This window comes from Ambystoma mexicanum, chromosome 1p, assembly GCF_040938575.1.
Source record: "Ambystoma mexicanum isolate Mex_15411 chromosome 1p, UKY_AmexF1_1, whole genome shotgun sequence".
In the NCBI taxonomy this organism is placed as follows: Eukaryota; Metazoa; Chordata; class Amphibia; order Caudata; family Ambystomatidae; genus Ambystoma; species Ambystoma mexicanum.
This window is the reverse complement of record NC_090921.1, coordinates 228,080,660-228,101,099: the sequence shown is the minus strand read 5'-3', so window position 1 is coordinate 228,101,099 and position 20,440 is coordinate 228,080,660. Positions and strand designations below refer to the sequence as shown.

Below are 20,440 nucleotides of genomic sequence, written 5' to 3'. Positions count from 1 at the left end.
TAATGATGTGGTGATCAGACCAGGCGTAGGCGGAGTTGGAGTTTATCGCTGTTTTACAGTTTAAGTCTGCAATCCAATCGAGTGTTCTACCCTTGTTGTGGGTAAGTTCGAGGATGCATTGCTGAAAGCCTAAATTGGTGATGATACTAGCAACCTCGGAGGCCATAAGATCCTTCGGGTCTGATAGGCCAAGGTTGATGTCGCCCAATAGTAGCACTTGTGAGTTGGGCTTAGTGTTATCAGTTATCGGTAAGGATGGAGGTAATATCCTCTGCGAAGGAGGTGAAAGGTCCTGGTGGTCTATACATGAGGTGTAGTGTTGCTGTGTTGGTTGGGGATAAGGATAGTTTCACTGAGAGAGATTCAGCAGAGCTGAATTGAGTGTTGGGGATGAGTCTCATATTGATGTTGTCCCTATGTACAAATGCGACGCTTTCACTTTACTCCTAAACTCGTAGTGCCTTCCATTGTCATGCCTGGCATCAGGGCGCTTTCCTCAGGCTCAGCCTAGAATATAAGGCCATGGGGAAATGCCTGAAAGCTGGTTGAAAATGCTAGAGTGGGCCAGTGTTTTGGGTGAAAATGGGTCAGTTTGAGTTACTGCAGTGTCAGACTGGTAATGTTAATTAATGTTATTGACCAAAAATACTTTAAAATCCAATGCTTACAACAAATATTACCCAAGAAATCGCCCCCTGAGAAGTAGTCAAAAGGTGTGTCACAAAAGTAACAAATTGTTGTTAGCGAAGTAGGAGCACTTTTTCACTGGTGCTAGGATGGATGTATGCCCCAGGCTGACCCTAGTTCAATTAACTGGTGCCAGACACATTTGTTCAAGTAATAATATAAGGGGAGGACTCTTGGGTGATGCTATTTGCATTTCAACTCTACTCTTCTTGTCCTTCACATGTTGCATGTTTCTCCACCAGGAAGGAAATATGTGCTTAGCATTTCGGCTTCCATAGGAAAATCAACCAGTAAGGGATAAGCATGAGATGGGCATTTTCGGGGCACTGCCATATTGATACTAGCTGGCCCTAATACTGCTGATAAATGGTAATTGTACCATGGCATAGTATGGCAGTGCCTAGCAAATGCCTACCCAATGCTTATGCAATAGACAAACCTGCTGGCTTTACCAGTGCTGGTTTGTAACATGAATTCAGTGCAAGAAACAAATGCAAGGACACAAATATTGCTTAAAAATCAAGCACTGAAAGTATACTTGGATTAGAATGTTTTATCACACCAAGAACTGTTTTTTTTATTACAATTAAGCTGTTCCCTTTCAGAAAGCTGTTCTTAAATCACAGAGCTGGCTCAAAGAGATCCCTGAAGTGTGTGTTTGTGGCGGGGAGGCACAGGTAGTGGGTGCGAATAGCCATCAGGACTAGCACGGCCATGGGCTGTGAACGGGCAGATAAAGAAGATGAAACAACAGCATAGGCTGTGTGTCGCTCCTCATCTGTCATCTTACGACTGCCTTCTGGTGCCGATAGTTTTGTATGATAGGTAGCGATTACAGTGCCACCTAATAGCCAAAACTAAACAGGGCAGCAGTAGTCTTTTGAAGGATATGAGAAAAGGGTGCAGACTTCTTCCTGGAGAATTGACATGGTCCTGGAACCGACTCTCTACAATTTGGCAACATGGACGCTCGCTTGAAGGTTTGCAAGAAAGCAATTGTATGTTATGAGATGACTAGCGAAATACACGAACAGCATATGGGCCCACCATGCCCAGCCAATCTGCCATTTAGCTGCCGTACCTCAGAATCGAATTAGTCTTCGGCTCTGTCTTTGGCGTTTCTCTGTGCATGTTTTAACTATCTTTAAAAGTATGGTGTCGGGCAAGGTGCGTACTCCGGAACTACCGGCATGTTGGCTTTCTCACTATTTGGACTGCGAGGAGCCGCTCCAGTAATGCTGCTGAGCCCTGTGATGTGCTTTAATTAAGTGCTGGCCCAGTGGCGTTAGGCTAAAGTGCCTGTGACCAAACACATGGTCGCTGCTGCCTCATGACTGTTATAGCATAGCGTAACATGCATAACATGACAGAGCATGAAATAGTATAAGATAGCACAGAGCAGCCCGACATATCAAAACCTGGCAAGGCACAACGTGGCATAGCATGGCCAGACATGGCACTCTATGGCCCTAATTGCAAAAGAGTTTACAATGGCGCGATCCCATTGGAAAACGCGGTGTAAATCAGGCTATATAGCATAATACAGCTTCACAAGGCTCTCGCCCGGCACTACCCCCCCCCCCATCCCACGGATTTTAGAGGGCAGTGGGGTGGGCATAGCAGCCCTTCATCTTCTCTGACAGCTTGAGTTTGCCGGGTCACTTTCTGTGCGCGTGACTCGTATGGCGACCTCAGACCCTAGAAGAAGCACACATGCGTGCGTTCCCCATCCTAGCGGAACGTCTTCCCCGGCCTTATCGTGCTGCCAATCCTTTGCATTTCCCGCATGTGGCGCGAGCTGCCTCGGGTGGATGCGCAGTGCCTCTCCCACGGTGTGCGGTGTGTAAAGAGCCCTCCATCGCGATAGAACGCGCCGCCTTCTGCCTCACAGTCTGCATCCAAGAAGCAGCAGCCTCGCCGCCTCGCTTCGTTCCAATGCTAGACCTCCCTGGTTATTACCCAGTTCATTCCTTCATTCATCCATCCATGTATTCATTTATTATGCTAATCGCCCCTGCATTCCTTCCTTCATTAATGCGTGCATTCTTTGCTCCTTTATCTGTTTATTCATTCTTTATTCATCCATCTATACATACATTCATTTATGATGTTATTCCTGCGGCATTCCTTCCTTCATTAATGCATGCATTCGTTTGCACCTTTATCCGTGTATTTGTTTATTCCTTCCTGTGCTCGTTTATGAATGTATGTGTGTGTGTATTTCTCCATGTATGCATTCATTTATTGCTCTACTATTTTTTTTGTTAATCCGTTAGGACGAGGACGTGGCTCGAGATGCACATGATGTGGGCAGCCAGCGTATGGGTTGCCATCAGCGGAGCGCTGTGCAGGGAGTGGGTAGCCAGCGTTTGGGCTGGCATCAGCGAACGCTGTGCAGGGAGTGGGTAGCCAGTGTTTGGGCTGGCATCAGCGGAGCGCTGTGCAGGGAGTGGGTAGCCAGTGTTTGGGCTGGCATGAGCGAGCGCTGTGCAGGGAGTGGGTAGCCAGCGTTTGGGCTGGCATCAGCGGAGCGCAGTGCAGGGAGTGGGTAGACAGCGTTTGGGCTGGCATCAGCGGAGCGCTGTGCAGGGAGTGGGTAGCCAGCGTATGGGTTGCCATCAGCGGAGCGCTGTGCAGGGAGTGGGTAGCCAGTGTTTGGGCTGGCATCAGCGGAGCGCAGTGCAGGGAGTGGGTAGCCAGCGTTTGGGCTGGCATCAGCGAGCGCTGTGCAGGAAGTGGGTAGCCAGTGTTTGGGCTGGCATCAGCGGAGCGCTGTGCAGGGAGTGTGTAGCCAGTGTTTGGGCTGGCATCAGCGAGCGCTGTGCAGGGAGTGGGTAGCCAGTGTTTGGGCTGGCATCAGCGGAGCGCTGTGCAGGGAGTGGGTAGCCAGTGTTTGGGCTGGCATCAGCGGATGGCTGTACCGCGAGTGGGTAGCCAGCGTTTGGGCTGGCATCAGCGGAGCGCTGTACAGGGAGTGGGTAGCCAGCGTTTGGGCTGGCATTGGCAGAGCGCTGTACAGGGAGTGGGTAGCCAGCGTTTGGGCTGGCATCAGCTGAGTGCTGTACAGGTAGTGGGTAGACAGCGTTTGGGCTGGCATCAGCGGAGCACTGTACAGGGAGCGGGTAACCAGCGTTTGGGCTGCCATCAGCTGAGTGCTGTACTGAGAGTGGGTAGCCAGCGTTTGGGCTGGCATCGGCTGAGCGCTGTACAGGGAGTGGGGAGTCAGCGTTTAGACTGGCATCAGCGCAGCGTTGCGCAAGGTGTGGGAGCCAACGTTTGGACTGGCATCAACGGAGCACTTTACAGGGAGTGGGTAGCCAGCGTTTGGCCTGGCATCAGCTGAGTGCTGTACTGGGAGCGGGTAGCCAGCGTATGGGTTGCCATCAGCGGAGCGCTCTACAGGGAGTGGGCAGCCAGTGTTTGGGCTGGCATCAGCGGAGTGCTGTACTGGGAGTGGGTAGCCAGCGTATGGGCTGGCATCAGCGAGCGCTGAACAGGGAGTGGGCAGCCAGTGTTTGGGCTGGCATCAGCGGAGTGTAGTACTGGGAGTGGGTAGCCAGCGTATGGGCTGGCATCAGCGAGCGCTGTACAGGGAGTGGGCAGCCAGCGTTTGGGCTTGCATCAGTGGAGTGCTGTACAGGGAGTGGGCAGCCAGCGTTTGGACTGGCATCAGTGGAGTGCTGTACTGGGAGTGGGTAGCCAGCATTTGGGCTGGCATCAGAGGAGCGCTGTACTTGGTGTTGGGAGCCAGCGTTTGGGCTCAGCAGAGCATTGCAAAGGGTTTGAGAGCCAACGTGTGGGCTGGTATCAGCGGAGCGCTGTACAGGGAGTGGGTAGCCAGCATTTGGGCTGGCATCAGTGGAGCACTGTACAGGGAATGGATAGCCAGCATTTGGGCTGGCATCAGCTGAGTGCTGTACTGAGAGTGGGTGGCCAGCATATAGGCTTGCATCAGTGGGGCACTGTACAAGGAGTGGGTAGCCAGTGTTTGGGCTGGCATAAACGGAGTGCTGTACTGGGAGTGGGTAGCCAGCGTTTGGGCTGGCATCAGCAAAGTGCTGTACTGGGAGTGGGTAGCCAGCGTTTGAGCTGGCATCAGCAAGCGCTGTACAGGGAGTGGGCAGCCAGCATTTGGGCTGGCATCAGTGCAGCACTGTATAGGGCATCAGTAGCAAGTGTTTGGGCTGGCATCAGCGGAGCGCTGTACAGGGAGCGGGTAGCCAGCGTTTGGGCTGTCATCAGCTGAGTGCTGTACTGGGAGTGGGTAGCCAGCGTTTGGGCTGGCATCGGCGGAGCACTGTACAGGGTGTGGGGAGCCAGCGTATGGGCTGGCATCAGCGCAGCATTGCACAAGGTTTGGGAGCCAACGTTTGGGCTGGCATCAGCGGAGCACTGTACAGGGAGTGGGAAGCCAGCGTTTGGGCTGGCATCAGCCAGCGCTGTACAGGGAGTGGGCAGCCAGTGTTTAGACTGGCATCAGCGGAGCGTTGCACAAGGTGTGGGAGCCAACGTTCGGACTGGCATCAGCGGAGCACTTTACAGGGAGTGGGTAGCCAGCGTTTGGGCTGGCATCAGCGCAGCGTTGCACAAGCTGTGGGAGCCAACGTTTGGACTGGCATCGGCGGAGCACAGTACAGGGAGTGGGTAGCCAGCATTTGGGCTGGCATCAGCTGAGTGCTGTACGGGGACCGGGTAGCCAGCGTATGGGTTGCCATCAGCGGAGCGCTGTACAGGGAGTGGACAGCCAGTGTTTGGGCTGGCATCAGCGGAGTGCTGTACTGGGAGTGGGTAGCCAGCATATGGGCTGGCATCAGCGAGCGCTGTACAGGGAGTGGGCAGTCAGCGTTTGGGCTGGCATCAGCAGAGTGCTGTACAGGGAGTGGGTAGCCAGCGTTTGGGCTGGCATCAGCGGAGCGCTGGATAGGTCATCAGTAGCGAGTGTTTGGGCTGGCATCTGCAGAGTGCTATAGAGGGAGTGGGTAGCCAGTGTTTGGGCTGGCATCAGTGGAGTGCTGTACAGGGAGTGGGCAGCCAGCGTTTGGGCTGGCATGAGGAGAGTGCTTTACAGGGAGTGGGCAGCCACTATTTGGGCTGGCATCAGTGCAGCGCTGTATAGGGCGTCAGTAGCGAGTGTTTGGGCTGGCATCAGTGGAGTGCTGCACTGGGAGTGGGTAGCCAGCATTTGGGCTGGCATCAGAGGAGCGCTGTACACGGTGTTGGGTGCCAGCATTTGGGCTGGCATCAGCGGAGCATTGCAAACGGTTTGAGAGCCAACGTGTGGGCTGGTATCAGCGGAGCGCTGTACAGGGAGTGGGTAGCCAGCATTTGGGCTGGCATCAGCAAAGCACTGTACTGAGAGTGGGTGGCCAGCGTATAGGCTTGCATTAGTGGAGCGCTGTACAAGGAGTGGGTAGCCAGCGTTTGGGCTGGCATAAACGGAGTGCTGTACTGGGAGTGGGTAGCCAGCGTTTGGGCTGGCATCAGCAGAGTGCTGTACTGGGAGTGGGTAGCCAGCGTATGAGCTGGCATCAGCAAGCTCTGTACAGGGAATGGGCAGCCAGCATTTGGGCTGGCATCAGTGTAGCGCTGTATAGGGCGTCAGTAGCGAGTGTTTGGGCTGGCATCAGCTGAGCGCTGTATAGGGAGTGGGCATCCAGCGTATGGGCTGGCATCAGCAGAGTGCTGTACTGGAAGTGGGTAGCCAGCATTTAGGGCTGGCATCAGAGGAGCGCTGTAGAGGGTGTGGGGAGCCAGATTTTGGGCTGGCATCAGTGGAGCATTGTACAGGGTGTGGGAGCCAACGTTTGGGCTGGCATCCGCAGAGGGTTGTACAGGGAGTGGGTAGTCAGCATTTGGGCTGGCATCAGTGGAGCACTGTACAGGGAATGGATAGCCAGCATTTGGGCTGGCATCAGCTGAGTGCTGTACTGAGAGTGGGTGGCCAGCATATAGGCTTGCATGAGTGGAGCACTGTACAAGGAGTGGGTAGCCAGCGTTTGGGCTGGCATAAACGGAGTGCTGTACTGGGAGTGGGTAGCCAGCGTTTGGGCTGGCATCAGCAAAGTGCTGTACTGGGAGTGGGTAGCCAGCGTTTGGGCTGCCATCAGCTGAGTGCTGTACTGGGAGTGGGTAGCCAGCGTATGAGCTGGCATCAGCAAGTGCTGTACAGGGAGTGGGCAGCCAGCATTTGGGCTGGCATCAGTGCAGCGCTGTATAGGGCGTCAGTAGCAAGTGTTTGGGCTGGCATCAGCGGAGCGCTGTACAGGGAGCGGGTAGCCAGCGTTTGGGCTGTCATCAGCTGAGTGCTGTACTGGGAGTGGGTAGCCAGCGTTTGGGCTGGCATCGGCGGAGCGCTGTACAGGGTGTGGGGAGCCAGCGTATGGGCTGGCATCAGCGCAGCGTTGCACAAGGTGTGGGAGCCAACGTTTGGGCTGGCATCAGTGGAGCACTGTACAGGGAGTGGGAAGCCAGCGTTTGGGCTGGCATCAGCCAGCGCTGTACAGGGAGTGGGGAGCCAGTGTTTAGACTGGCATCAGCGGAGCGTTGCACAAGGTGTGGGAGCCAACGTTTGGACTGGCATCAGCGGAGCACTTTACAGGGAGTGGGTAGCCAGCATTTGGGCTGGCATCAGCGTTGCACAAGCTGTGGGAGCCAACGTTTGGGCTGGCATCGGCGGAGCACAGTACAGGGAGTGGGTAGCCAGCATTTGGGCTGGCATCAGCTGAGTGCTATACGGGGAGCGGGTAGCCAGCGTATGGGTTGCCATCAGCGGAGCGCTGTACAGGGAGTGGGCAGCCAGTGTTTGGGCTGGCATCAGCGGAGTGCTGTACTGGGAGTGGGTAGCCAGCATATGGGCTGGCATCAGCGAGCGCTGTACAGGGAGTGGGCAGTCAGCATTTGGGCTGGCATCAGCGGAGTGCTGTACAGGGAGTGGGTAGCCAGCGTTTGGGCTGGCATCAGCGGAGCGCTGGATAGGTCATCAGTAGCGAGAGTTTGGGCTGGCATCTGCAGAGTGCTATTGAGGGAGTGGGTAGCCAGTGTTTGGGCTGGCATCAGCGGAGTGCTGTACAGGGAGTGGGCAGCCAGCGTTTGGGCTGGCATGAGGAGAGTGCTTTACAGGGAGTGGGCAGCCACTATTTGGGCTGGCATCAGTGCAGCGCTGTATAGGGCGTCAGTAGCGAGTGTTTGGGCTGGCATCAGTGGAGTGCTGCACTGGGAGTGGGTAGCCAGCATTTGGGCTGGCATCAGAGGAGCGCTGTACAGGGTGTTGGGAGCCAGCGTTTGGGCTGGCATCAGCGGAGCATTGGAAAGGGTTTGAGAGCCAACGTGTGGGCTGGTATCAACGGAGCGCTGTACAGGGAGTGGGTAGCCAGCATTTGGGCTGGCATCAGCAGAGCACTGTACAGGGAATGGGTAGCCAGCATTTGGGCTGGCATCAGCTGAGTGCTGTACTGAGAGTGGGTGGCCAGCGTATAGGCTTGCATTAGTGGAGCGCTGTACAAGGAGTGGGTAGCCAGCGTTTGGGCTGGCATAAACGGAGTGCTGTACTGGGAGTGGGTAGCCAGCGTTTGGGCTGGCATCAGCAGAGTGCTGTACTGGGAGTGGGTAGCCAGCGTTTGGGCTGGCATCAGTGTAGCGCTGTATAGGGCGTCAGTAGCGAGTGTTTGGGCTGGCATCAGCGGAGCGCTGTATAGGGAGTGGGCAGCCAGCGTATGGGCTGGCATCAGCAGAGTGCTGTACTGGAAGTGGGTAGCCAGCATTTAGGGCTGGCATCAGAGGAGCGCTGTACAGGGTGTGGGGAGCCAGCATTTGGGCTGGCATCAGCTGAGTGCTGTACTGAGAGTGGGTGGCCAGCGTATAGGCTTGCATTAGTGGAGCGCTGTACAAGGAGTGGGTAGCCAGCGTTTGGGCTGGCATAAACGGAGTGCTGTACTGGGAGTGGGTAGCCAGCGTTTGGGCTGGCATCAGCAGAGTGCTGTACTGGGAGTGGGTAGCCAGCGTTTGGGCTGCCATCAGCTGAGTGCTGTACTGGGAGTGGGTAGCCAGCGTATGAGCTGGCATCAGCAAGCTCTGTACAGGGAGTGGGCAGCCAGCATTTGGGCTGGCATCAGTGTAGCGCTGTATAGGGCGTCAGTAGCGAGTGTTTGGGCTGGCATCAGCAGAGCGCTGTATAGGGAGAGGGCAGCAAGCGTATGGGCTGGCATCAGCAGAGTGCTGTACTGGAAGTGGGTAGCCAGCATTTAGGGCTGGCATCAGAGGAGCGCTGTACAGGGTGTGGGGAGCCAGCATTTGGGCTGGCATCAGCGGAGCATTGTACAGGGTGTGGGAGCCAACGTTTGGGCTGGCATCCGCGGAGGGTTGTACAGGGAGTGGGTAGTCAGTGTTTGGGCTGGCATCAGCAGAGCACTGTACAGGGAGTGGGTAGCCAGCGTTTTGGCTGGCATCATCTGAGTTCTGTACTGGGAGTGGGTAGCCAGCGTTTGGGCTGGCATCAGTGCAGCGCTGTACAGGTAGTGGGTAGCCAGCGTTTGGGCTGGCATCAGCGGAGCGCTGTACAGGGAGTGGGTAGCCAGCGTATGGGCTGGCATCAGCGAGCGCTGTACAGGAAGTGGGTAGCCAGCATTTGGGCTGGCATCAGCAGAGCACTGCACAGGGTGTGGGGAGCCAGCGTTTGGGCTGGCATCAGTTGAGTGCTGTACTGGGAGTGGGTAGCCAGCGTGTGGGCTGGCATCAGCAGAGCGTTGCACAGTGTGTGGGTGCCAACGTTTGAGCTGGCAACAGTGGATCACTGTACAGGGAGGGGGTAGCCAGCGTTTGGGCTGGCATCAGCGGAGCGAAGTACAGGGAGTGGGTAGCCAGCGTTTTGGCTTGCATCAGCGGAGCGCTGCACAGGGTGAGGGGAGCCAGCGTTTGGGCTGGCATCTTCTAACAGTAGCCGAGTACCACACATGCCTTCATTTATCATTATATTGTTTAAAGCGAGGGCCTAGCTCAACAGCAGCAGAGCGCTGGATATGGCGTCAGTAGCGAGTGTTTGAGCTGGCATCAGAGGAGTGCGGTACTGGGAGTGGGTAGCCAGCCTTAGGGTTGGTATCAGCGGAGCACTGGATAGGGCGTCAGTAGCGAGTTTTTATGAGCTGGCATCAGTGGAGTTCTATAAAGGGAGTGGGTAGCCCGCATTTGGGCTGGCATCAGCGGAGTGCTGTACATGGAGTGGGCAGCCAGCGTTTGGGCTGGCATCAGCGGAGTGCTGTACAGGAAGTGGGCAGCCAGCATTTGGGCTGCCATCAGAGGAGCACTGTACAGGGTGTGGGGAGCCAGTGTTTGGTCTGGCATCAGCCAGCGCTGTACAGGGAGTGTGGAGCCAGCGTTTGGGCTTGCATCAGCGGAGCGCTGCACAGGGTGAGGGGAGCCAGCGTTTGGGCTGGCATCTTCTAACAGTAGCCGAGTACCACACATGCCTTCATTTATCATTATATTGTTTAAAGCGAGGGCCTAGCTCAACAGCAGCAGAGCGCTGGATATGGCGTCAGTAGCGAGTGTTTGAGCTGGCATCAGAGGAGTGCGGTACTGGGAGTGGGTAGCCAGCCTTAGGGTTGGTATCAGCGGAGCACTGGATAGGGCGTCAGTAGCGAGTTTTTATGAGCTGGCATCAGTGGAGTTCTATAAAGGGAGTGGGTAGCCCGCATTTGGGCTGGCATCAGCGGAGTGCTGTACATGGAGTGGGCAGCCAGCGTTTGGGCTGGCATCAGCGGAGTGCTGTACAGGAAGTGGGCAGCCAGCATTTGGGCTGCCATCAGAGGAGCACTGTACAGGGTGTGGGGAGCCAGTGTTTGGTCTGGCATCAGCCAGCGCTGTACAGGGAGTGTGGAGCCAGCGTTTGGGCTGGCATCAGCTGAGTGCTGCACTTGGAGTGAGTAGCCAGTGTATGGACTGCATCAGCAAGCACCGTAGAGGGAGTGGGTAGCCAGCATTTGTGCTAGCATCAGTGCAGCGCTGTATAGGGCATCAGTAGTGAGTGTTTGGGCTGGCATCAGCAGAGCGCTGTACAGAGCGATGTACAGTGAGTGGGCAGCCAGCGTATGGGCTGGCATCAGCGGAGCGCTGTATATGGAGTGGGTAGCCAGCCTATGGGCTGGCATCAGCTGAGTGCTGTATTTGGAGTGGGTATCCAGCATATGGGCTGGCATCAGCGGAGCGCTGCACAGGTTGTGGGGAGCCAGCGTTTGGGCTGGCATCAGCTGAGTGCTGCACAGGGTGTTGGGAGCCAGCGTATGGGCTGGCATCAGCGGAGTGCTGTACTGGGAGTGGGTAGCCAGCATATGGGCTGGCATCAGCGGAGCGCTGTACAGGGAGTAGGTAGCCAGCGTTTGGGCTGGCATCAGTGGAGTGCTGTACTGGGAGTGGGTAGCCACCGTTTGGGCTGGCATCAGCTGAGTGCTGTACTGGGAGTGGGTAACCAGTGTATGGGCTGGCATCAGTGGAGTCCTATAAAGGGAGTGGGTAGCCAGCGTTTGGGCTGGCATCAGCAGAGCGCTGCACAGGGTGTGGGGAGCCAGCGTTTGGGCTGGCATCAGCTGAGTGCTGTACTGGGAGTGGGTAACCAGTGTATGGGCTGGCATCAGTGGAGTCCTATAAAGGGAGTGGGTAGCCAGCGTTTGGGCTGGCATCAGCAGAGTGCTGTACAGTGGGAAGCCAGCGTATGGGCTGGCATCAGCGAGCGCTGTACAGGGAGTGGGTAGCCAGCGTTTGGGCTGGCATCAGCGGAGCGCTGCACAGGGTGTGGGGAGCCAGCGTTTGGGCTGGCATCAGCAGAGCGTTGCACAGTGTGTCGGAGCCAACGTTTGAGCTGGCATCAGAGGATCACTGTACAGGGAGGAGGTAGTCAGCGTTTGGGCTGGCATGAGCGGAGCGCTGTACAGGGAGTGGGTAGCCAGCGTTTTGGCTGGCATCAGCAGAGCGCTGCACAGGGTGAGGGGAGCAAGCGTTTGGGCTGGCATCTTCTAACTGTAGTCGAGTACCACACATGCCTTCATTTATCATTGTATTGTTTAAAGCAAGGGCCTAGCTCAACAGCAGCAGAGCGCTGGATATGGCATCAGTAACGAGTGTTTGGGCTGGCATCAGCTGAGTGCTGTACAGGGAGTGGGTAACCAGCATTTCGGCTGGCATCAGTGGAGTGCTGGATAGGGCGTCAGTAGCGAGTGTTTGGGCTGGCATCAGCAGAGTGCTATACAGGTAGTGGGTAGCCAGCATTTGGGCTGGCATCAGGGGAGTGCTGTACAGGGAGTGGGCAGCCAGCATTTGGGCTGGCATCAGCGTAGTGCTGTACAGGGAGCGGGCAGCCAGTATTTGGGCTGGCATCAGTGCAGCGCTGTATAGGGCGTCAGCAACGAGTGTTTGGGCTGGCATCAGGGAGTGCTGTACAGGGAGTGGGCAACCAATGTTTGGGCTGGCATGAGTGGAGTGTTATACAGGGAGTGGGTAGCCAGCATTTGTGCTGACATTAGCGGAGTGCTATACAGGGACGGGTAGCCAGTGTTTCGGCTGGCATCATCGGAGTGCTGTACAGGCAGTGGGCAGCTAGCTTTTGGGCTGGCATCAGTGGAGTGCTGTACAATGAGTGGGTAGCCAGCGTTTGGGCTGGCATCAGCGAAGTGCTATACAGGTAGTCGGTAGCCAGCGTTTGGGCTGACATCAGCGGAGTGCTGTACAGGGAGTGGGTAGCCAGCGTTTGGGCTGGCATCAGAGGAGTGCTGTACAGGGAGTGGTTAGCCAGCGTTTGGGCTGGCATCAGCGGAGTGCTGTACAGGGAGTGGGTAGCCAGCGTTTGGGCTGGCATCAGAGGAGTGCTGTACAGGGAGTGGGTAGCCAGCGTTTGGGTTGGCATCAGAGGAGTGCTGTACAGGGAGTGGGTAGCCAGCGTTTGGGTTGGCATCAGAGGAGTGCTGTACAGGGAGTGGGTAGCCAGCGTTTGGGCTGGCATCAGAGGAGTGCTGTACAGGGAGTGGGTAGCCAGCGTTTGGGCTGGCATCAGAGGAGTGCTGTACAGGGAGTGGGTAGCCAGCGTTTGGGCTGGCATCAGAAGAGTGCTGTACAGGGAGTGGGTAGCCAGCGTTTGGGCTGGCATCAGAGGAGTGCTGTACAGGGAGTGTGTAGCCAGCATTTGGGCTGGCATCATGGGAGCGCTGCACAGGGTGTGGGGAGCCAGCGTTTGGGCTGGCATCAGCGGGGTGCTGTACAGGGAGTGGGTAGCCACCGTTTGGGCTGGCATCAGTGGAGTCCTATACAGGGAGTGGGTAGCCAGCGTTTGGGCTGGCATCAGCAGAGCGCTGCACAGGGTGTGGGGAGCCAGCGTTTGGGCTGGCATCAGCTGAGTGCTGTACTGGGAGTGGGTAGCCACCGTTTGGGCTGGCATCAGCTGAGTGCTGTACTGGGAGTGGGTAACCAGTGTATGGGCTGGCATCAGTGGAGTCCTATAAAGGGAGTGGGTAGCCAGCGTTTGGGCTGGCATCAGCAGAGCGCTGCACAGGGTGTGGGGAGCCAGCGTTTGGGCTGGCATCAGCTGAGTGCTGTACTGGGAGTGGGTAACCAGTGTATGGGCTGGCATCAGTGGAGTCCTATAAAGGGAGTGGGTAGCCAGCGTTTGGGCTGGCATCAGCAGAGTGCTGTACAGTGGGAAGCCAGCGTATGGGCTGGCATCAGCGAGCGCTGTACAGGGAGTGGGTAGCCAGCGTTTGGGCTGGCATCAGCGGAGCGCTGCACAGGGTGTGGGGAGCCAGCGTTTGGGCTGGCATCAGCAGAGCGTTGCACAGTGTGTCGGAGCCAACGTTTGAGCTGGCATCAGAGGATCACTGTACAGGGAGGAGGTAGTCAGCGTTTGGGCTGGCATGAGCGGAGCGCTGTACAGGGAGTGGGTAGCCAGCGTTTTGGCTGGCATCAGCAGAGCGCTGCACAGGGTGAGGGGAGCAAGCGTTTGGGCTGGCATCTTCTAACTGTAGTCGAGTACCACACATGCCTTCATTTATCATTGTATTGTTTAAAGCAAGGGCCTAGCTCAACAGCAGCAGAGCGCTGGATATGGCATCAGTAACGAGTGTTTGGGCTGGCATCAGCTGAGTGCTGTACAGGGAGTGGGTAACCAGCATTTCGGCTGGCATCAGTGGAGTGCTGGATAGGGCGTCAGTAGCGAGTGTTTGGGCTGGCATCAGCAGAGTGCTATACAGGTAGTGGGTAGCCAGCATTTGGGCTGGCATCAGGGGAGTGCTGTACAGGGAGTGGGCAGCCAGCATTTGGGCTGGCATCAGCGTAGTGCTGTACAGGGAGCGGGCAGCCAGCATTTGGGCTGGCATCAGTGCAGCGCTGTATAGGGCGTCAGCAACGAGTGTTTGAGCTGGCATCAGGGAGTGCTGTACAGGGAGTGGGCAACCAATGTTTGGGCTGGCATGAGTGGAGTGTTATACAGGGAGTGGGTAGCCAGCATTTGTGCTGACATTAGCGGAGTGCTATACAGGGACGGGTAGCCAGTGTTTCGGCTGGCATCATCGGAGTGCTGTACAGGCAGTGGGCAGCTAGCTTTTGGGCTGGCATCAGTGGAGTGCTGTACAATGAGTGGGTAGCCAGCGTTTGGGCTGGCATCAGCGAAGTGCTATACAGGGAGTCGGTAGCCAGCGTTTGGGCTGACATCAGCGGAGTGCTGTACAGGGAGTGGGTAGCCAGCGTTTGGGCTGGCATCAGAGGAGTGCTGTACAGGGAGTGGTTAGCCAGCGTTTGGGCTGGCATCAGCGGAGTGCTGTACAGGGAGTGGGTAGCCAGCGTTTGGGCTGGCATCAGAGGAGTGCTGTACAGGGAGTGGGTAGCCAGCGTTTGGGTTGGCATCAGAGGAGTGCTGTACAGGGAGTGGGTAGCCAGCGTTTGGGTTGGCATCAGAGGAGTGCTGTACAGGGAGTGGGTAGCCAGCGTTTGGGCTGGCATCAGAGGAGTGCTGTACAGGGAGTGGGTAGCCAGCGTTTGGGCTGGCATCAGAGGAGTGCTGTACAGGGAGTGGGTAGCCAGCGTTTGGGCTGGCATCAGAAGAGTGCTGTACAGGGAGTGGGTAGCCAGCGTTTGGGCTGGCATCAGAGGAGTGCTGTACAGGGAGTGTGTAGCCAGCATTTGGGCTGGCATCATGGGAGCGCTGCACAGGGTGTGGGGAGCCAGCGTTTGGGCTGGCATCAGCGGGGTGCTGTACAGGGAGTGGGTAGCCACCGTTTGGGCTGGCATCAGTGGAGTCCTATACAGGGAGTGGGTAGCCAGCGTTTGGGCTGGCATCAGCAGAGCGCTGCACAGGGTGTGGGGAGCCAGCGTTTGGGCTGGCATCAGCTGAGTGCTGTACTGGGAGTGGGTAACCAGTGTATGGGCTGGCATCAGCGGAGTGCTGTACTGGGAGTGAGTAGCCAGCGTATGGGCTGGCATCAGCAGAGTGCTGTACAGGGAGTAGGTAGCCAGTGTTTGGGCTGGCATCAGCAGAGTGCTGTACTGGGAGTGGGTAGCCAGCGTATGGGCTGGCATCAGCGAGCGCTGTACAGGGAGTGGGTAGCCAGCGTTTGGGCTGGCATCAGCGGGGTGCTGTACAGGGAGTGGGTAGCCAGCGTTTGGGCTGGCATCATGGGAGCGCTGCACAGGGTGTGGTGAGCCAGCGTTTGGGCTGGCATCAGCGGGGTGCTGTACAGGAAGTGTGTAGCCAGCATTTGGGCTGGCATCAGAGGAGTGCTGTACAGGGAGTGGTTAGCCAGCATTTGGGCTGGCATCATGGGAGCGCTGCACAGGGTGTGGGGAGCCAGCGTTTGGGCTGGCATCAGCGGGGTGCTGTACAGGGAGTGGGTAGCCAGCCTATGGGCTGGCATCAGCTGAGTGCTGTATTTGGAGTGGGTATCCAGCATATGGGCTGGCATCAGCGGAGCGCTGCACAGGTTGTGGGGAGCCAGCGTTTGGGCTGGCATCAGCTGAGTGCAGCACAGGGTGTTGGGAGCCAGCGTATGGGCTGGCATCAGCGGAGTGCTGTACTGGGAGTGGGTAGCCAGCATATGGGCTGGCATCCGCGGAGCGCTGTACAGGGAGTAGGTAGCCAGCGTTTGGGCTGGCATCAGTGGAGTGCTGTACTGGGAGTGGGTAGCCACCGTTTGGGCTGGCATCAGCTGAGTGCTGTACTGGGAGTGGGTAACCAGTGTATGGGCTGGCATCAGTGGAGTCCTATAAAGGGAGTGGGTAGCCAGCGTTTGGGCTGGCATCAGCAGAGTGCTGTACAGTGGGAAGCCAGCGTATGGGCTGGCATCAGCGAGCGCTGTACAGGGAGTGGGTAGCCAGCGTTTGGGCTGGCATCAGCGGAGCGCTGCACAGGGTGTGGGGAGCCAGCGTTTGGGCTGGCATCAGCAAAGCGTTGCACAGTGTGTCGGAGCCAACGTTTGAGCTGGCATCAGAGGATCACTGTACAGGGAGGAGGTAGTCAGCGTTTGGGCTGGCATGAGCGGAGCGCTGTACAGGGAGTGGGTAGCCAGCGTTTTGGCTGGCATCAGCAGAGCGCTGCACAGGGTGAGGGGAGCAAGCGTTTGGGCTGGCATCTTCTAACTGTAGTCGAGTACCACACATGCCTTCATTTATCATTGTATTGTTTAAAGCAAGGGCCTAGCTCAACAGCAGCAGAGCGCTGGATATGGCATCAGTAACGAGTGTTTGGGCTGGCATCAGCTGAGTGCTGTACAGGGAGTGGGTAACCAGCATTTCGGCTGGCATCAGTGGAGTGCTGGATAGGGCGTCAGTAGCGAGTGTTTGGGCTGGCATCAGCAGAGTGCTATACAGGTAGTGGGTAGCCAGCATTTGGGCTGGCATCAGGGGAGTGCTGTACAGGGAGTGGGCAGCCAGCATTTGGGCTGGCATCAGCGTAGTGATGTACAGGGAGCGGGCAGCCAGCATTTGGGCTGGCATCAGTGCAGCGCTGTATAGGGCGTCAGCAACGAGTGTTTGGGCTGGCATCAGGGAGTGCTGTACAGGGAGTGGGCAACCAATGTTTGGGCTGGCATGAGTGGAGTGTTATACAGGGAGTGGGTAGCCAGCATTTGTGCTGACATTAGCGGAGTGCTATACAGGGACGGGTAGCCAGTGTTTCGGCTGGCATCATCGGAGTGCTGTACAGGCAGTGGGCAGCTAGCTTTTGGGCTGGCATCAGTGGAGTGCTGTACAATGAGTGGGTAGCCAGCGTTTGGGCTGGCATCAGCGAAGTGCTATACAGGGAGTCGGTAGCCAGCGTTTGGGCTGACATCAGCGGAGTGCTGTACAGGGAGTGGGTAGCCAGCGTTTGGGCTGGCATCAGAGGAGTGCTGTACAGGGAGTGGTTAGCCAGCGTTTGGGCTGGCATCAGCGGAGTGCTGTACAGGGAGTGGGTAGCCAGCGTTTGGGCTGGCATCAGAGGAGTGCTGTACAGGGAGTGGGTAGCCAGCGTTTGGGTTGGCATCAGAGGAGTGCTGTACAGGGAGTGGGTAGCCAGCGTTTGGGTTGGCATCAGAGGAGTGCTGTACAGGGAGTGGGTAGCCAGCGTTTGGGCTGGCATCAGAGGAGTGCTGTACAGGGAGTGGGTAGCCAGCGTTTGGGCTGGCATCAGAGGAGTGCTGTACAGGGAGTGGGTAGCCAGCGTTTGGGCTGGCATCAGAAGAGTGCTGTACAGGGAGTGGGTAGCCAGCGTTTGGGCTGGCATCAGAGGAGTGCTGTACAGGGAGTGTGTAGCCAGCATTTGGGCTGGCATCATGGGAGCGCTGCACAGGGTGTGGGGAGCCAGCGTTTGGGCTGGCATCAGCGGGGTGCTGTACAGGGAGTGGGTAGCCACCGTTTGGGCTGGCATCAGTGGAGTCCTATACAGGGAGTGGGTAGCCAGCGTTTGGGCTGGCATCAGCAGAGCGCTGCACAGGGTGTGGGGAGCCAGCGTTTGGGCTGGCATCAGCTGAGTGCTGTACTGGGAGTGGGTAACCAGTGTATGGGCTGGCATCAGCGGAGTGCTGTACTGGGAGTGAGTAGCCAGCGTATGGGCTGGCATCAGCAGAGTGCTGTACAGGGAGTAGGTAGCCAGTGTTTGGGCTGGCATCAGCAGAGTGCTGTACTGGGAGTGGGTAGCCAGCGTATGGGCTGGCATCAGCGAGCGCTGTACAGGGAGTGGGTAGCCAGCGTTTGGGCTGGCATCAGCGGGGTGCTGTACAGGGAGTGGGTAGCCAGCGTTTGGGCTGGCATCATGGGAGCGCTGCACAGGGTGTGGTGAGCCAGCGTTTGGGCTGGCATCAGCGGGGTGCTGTACAGGAAGTGTGTAGCCAGCATTTGGGCTGGCATCAGAGGAGTGCTGTACAGGGAGTGGTTAGCCAGCATTTGGGCTGGCATCATGGGAGCGCTGCACAGGGTGTGGGGAGCCAGCGTTTGGGCTGGCATCAGCGGGGTGCTGTACAGGGAGTGGGTAGCCAGCGTTTGGGCTGGCATCAGTGGAGTGCTGTACAGGGAGTGGGTAGCCAGCGTTTGGCCTGGCATCATGGGAGCGCTGCACAGGGTGTGGGGAGCCAGCGGTTGGGCTGGCATCAGCGGGGTGCTGTACAGGGAGTGGGTAGCCAGCGTTTGGGCTGGCATCAGTGGAGTGCTGTACAGGGAGTGGGTAGCCAGCGTTTGGGCTGGCATGAGTGGAGTGCTGTACAGGGAGTGGGTAGCCAGCGTTTGGCCTGGCATCATGGGAGCGCTGCACAGGGTGTGGGGAGCCAGCGTTTGGGCTGGCATCAGCGGGGTGCTGTACAGGGAGTGGGTAGCCAGCGTTTGGGCTGGCATCAGTGGAGTGCTGTACAGGGAGTGGGTAGCCAGCGTTTGGCCTGGCATCAGCTGAGCGCTGCACAGGGCGTGGCTAGCCAGCGTTTGGGAGGGAATCTTCTAACAGTAGCGCAGTACTGCACATGCCTTCATTTATTATTGTATCCACTTGTTCACATAAGTGTTCCTGTAGCATTCACCTGACTACTCAGTTGTACATTCATGCATTCCTCCATCTCTTTCTTTCTTTTATCAATTCATTGACTTGCTATTTTGCGTATTCATCCAATCAGTCACGCTTGAAATTATGCAAGCATGACTTTCTGTATTCGTTCATATATGCATGCAATTACTGTATTTATTTATTCATTCATATGTTCGACCATTCATTCAATTCTTCATTCATTTCTTTACTTTGCGTTTTGGTGCATTAGGTTGTGCCAGCGCTATGCGCCCAAGCATTGCTAAGAGAAGAGATAGAAGGGGCTCTGTTGAGAGCAGGATATTGTTGGCATGGTTACTGGCAAGGCTTGGGTGTGAAAAGGGAAACGCACAAATTGTTCATTTCGGTGTCCCTGCGTCTTTTTTAACCAATGAAGATGTAATTTACAGTGTCTGGACGGTTTGGCCTATAGGAACAATCAATGGAGAGCACTCTTGCACTCTTGCGCTCTTGGCGGCGCTCTGAGTCTTCGGCACTAGGAGCAATCCATGGACTATATTTCTTTTACAGCACAGTATAACCAGGGGGGATCTAGGCGCTGTATCTCATCTGCATGTACTGATATTTATAGCGCAAACCCTAGCTGTGAAGGAAAGGTAAGCTGTACCCCAGGGGTGCAGTAATAAGGATACAAAAGAAGGCTACTCTGTGATGGGTACACTTGGAAAGTCATGGAGAAAGGGGTTGAAGGTGGGGGATACCGGTTAGGAAGTGAAAGGTGGGCCAATTCTTGACCCATTGGCTGTTGGATCTGCAGCTGTATCCCGCGCTGGGGCTATGCTCCTTTGAGTATCACAGGCTCTGACCTTCCAAACACCACTGTCCAGTCCATGGGTCTGTTCCAGTGGTCCCCTCCTTTGCCTTCTTCTGCTAAACAACGCCCCCGGGGCGGGGCATTGCTTGGGGCGTTTACTCTTTACAGATGGGACGAAGGGGTGGATTTAAAATGGCTCCCATCTTCCTTGGCAAGCAAGTATCCTAATGGCAATAATAATAGCGTATTCCAATATAACGCCGTGTGCCGTATTGCTATTGCTTTCAAGCGCTTTAATCTGCAAGTTTCGCCATCTTGGGTAACTCTTCCAGTGCTATTGGTGTTTGTGTACCTCTACTATTATTTTACACTACACACAGTGCAGGAGGTGGGCCAGAAAAACGACGGCGGCGCGGGGGGAGGAATGGGATTCCAACAAGACACGTCCCTGCAGGAAGATATGGTTGTGTGTGGTAATTGGGCTTTGGAGCATGATACTCCCAGCGATATCGGTCCTGAAGGCCAGTTATCACATGCACAAGCAACACACGTTTTAACAAACCAACACTTCCAGTAAACTCGCAGGAGCAACTGAATATAGAAACAGCCAAAACCACACACACTTATCGTAGCTGTCCAGAATGGTATATATGTCCTGCAATGTAGAGATGTTTTTTTCTTAGGGTGAGTAGTGTGACCAATTAAAATTGCAGAGCCCAGCTTCCATTGTTTGCTTTAAAGGGTTTCTTACTGAATCACAATAGCACATGTTTTAAATACAACAGTTTGGATAGATGTATGTTCCCATAATGCTTGCTGCTTTTATGCAAATCGCCAGGATTGGGTTCTCTGAAGAGATAATGTATTGGGACCTGGCATGGGACCACCCCATCCTTCCCACGGCCTCGCCTCCAAGGATGAGAGGGCCCCCTCCCCCAGTAAATTATTCCCATTTCCAGCACCAC

General features: G+C 56.2%; 1 protein-coding gene across 2 annotated transcripts in view; it reads right to left on the bottom strand.

The window, feature by feature from the left end:
- The window catches only part of LOC138568261 (uracil nucleotide/cysteinyl leukotriene receptor-like), a 39,068-nt gene that overhangs the window by 16,807 nt on the left and 1,821 nt on the right, over positions 1-20,440 (bottom strand). The window lies entirely within an intron of this gene.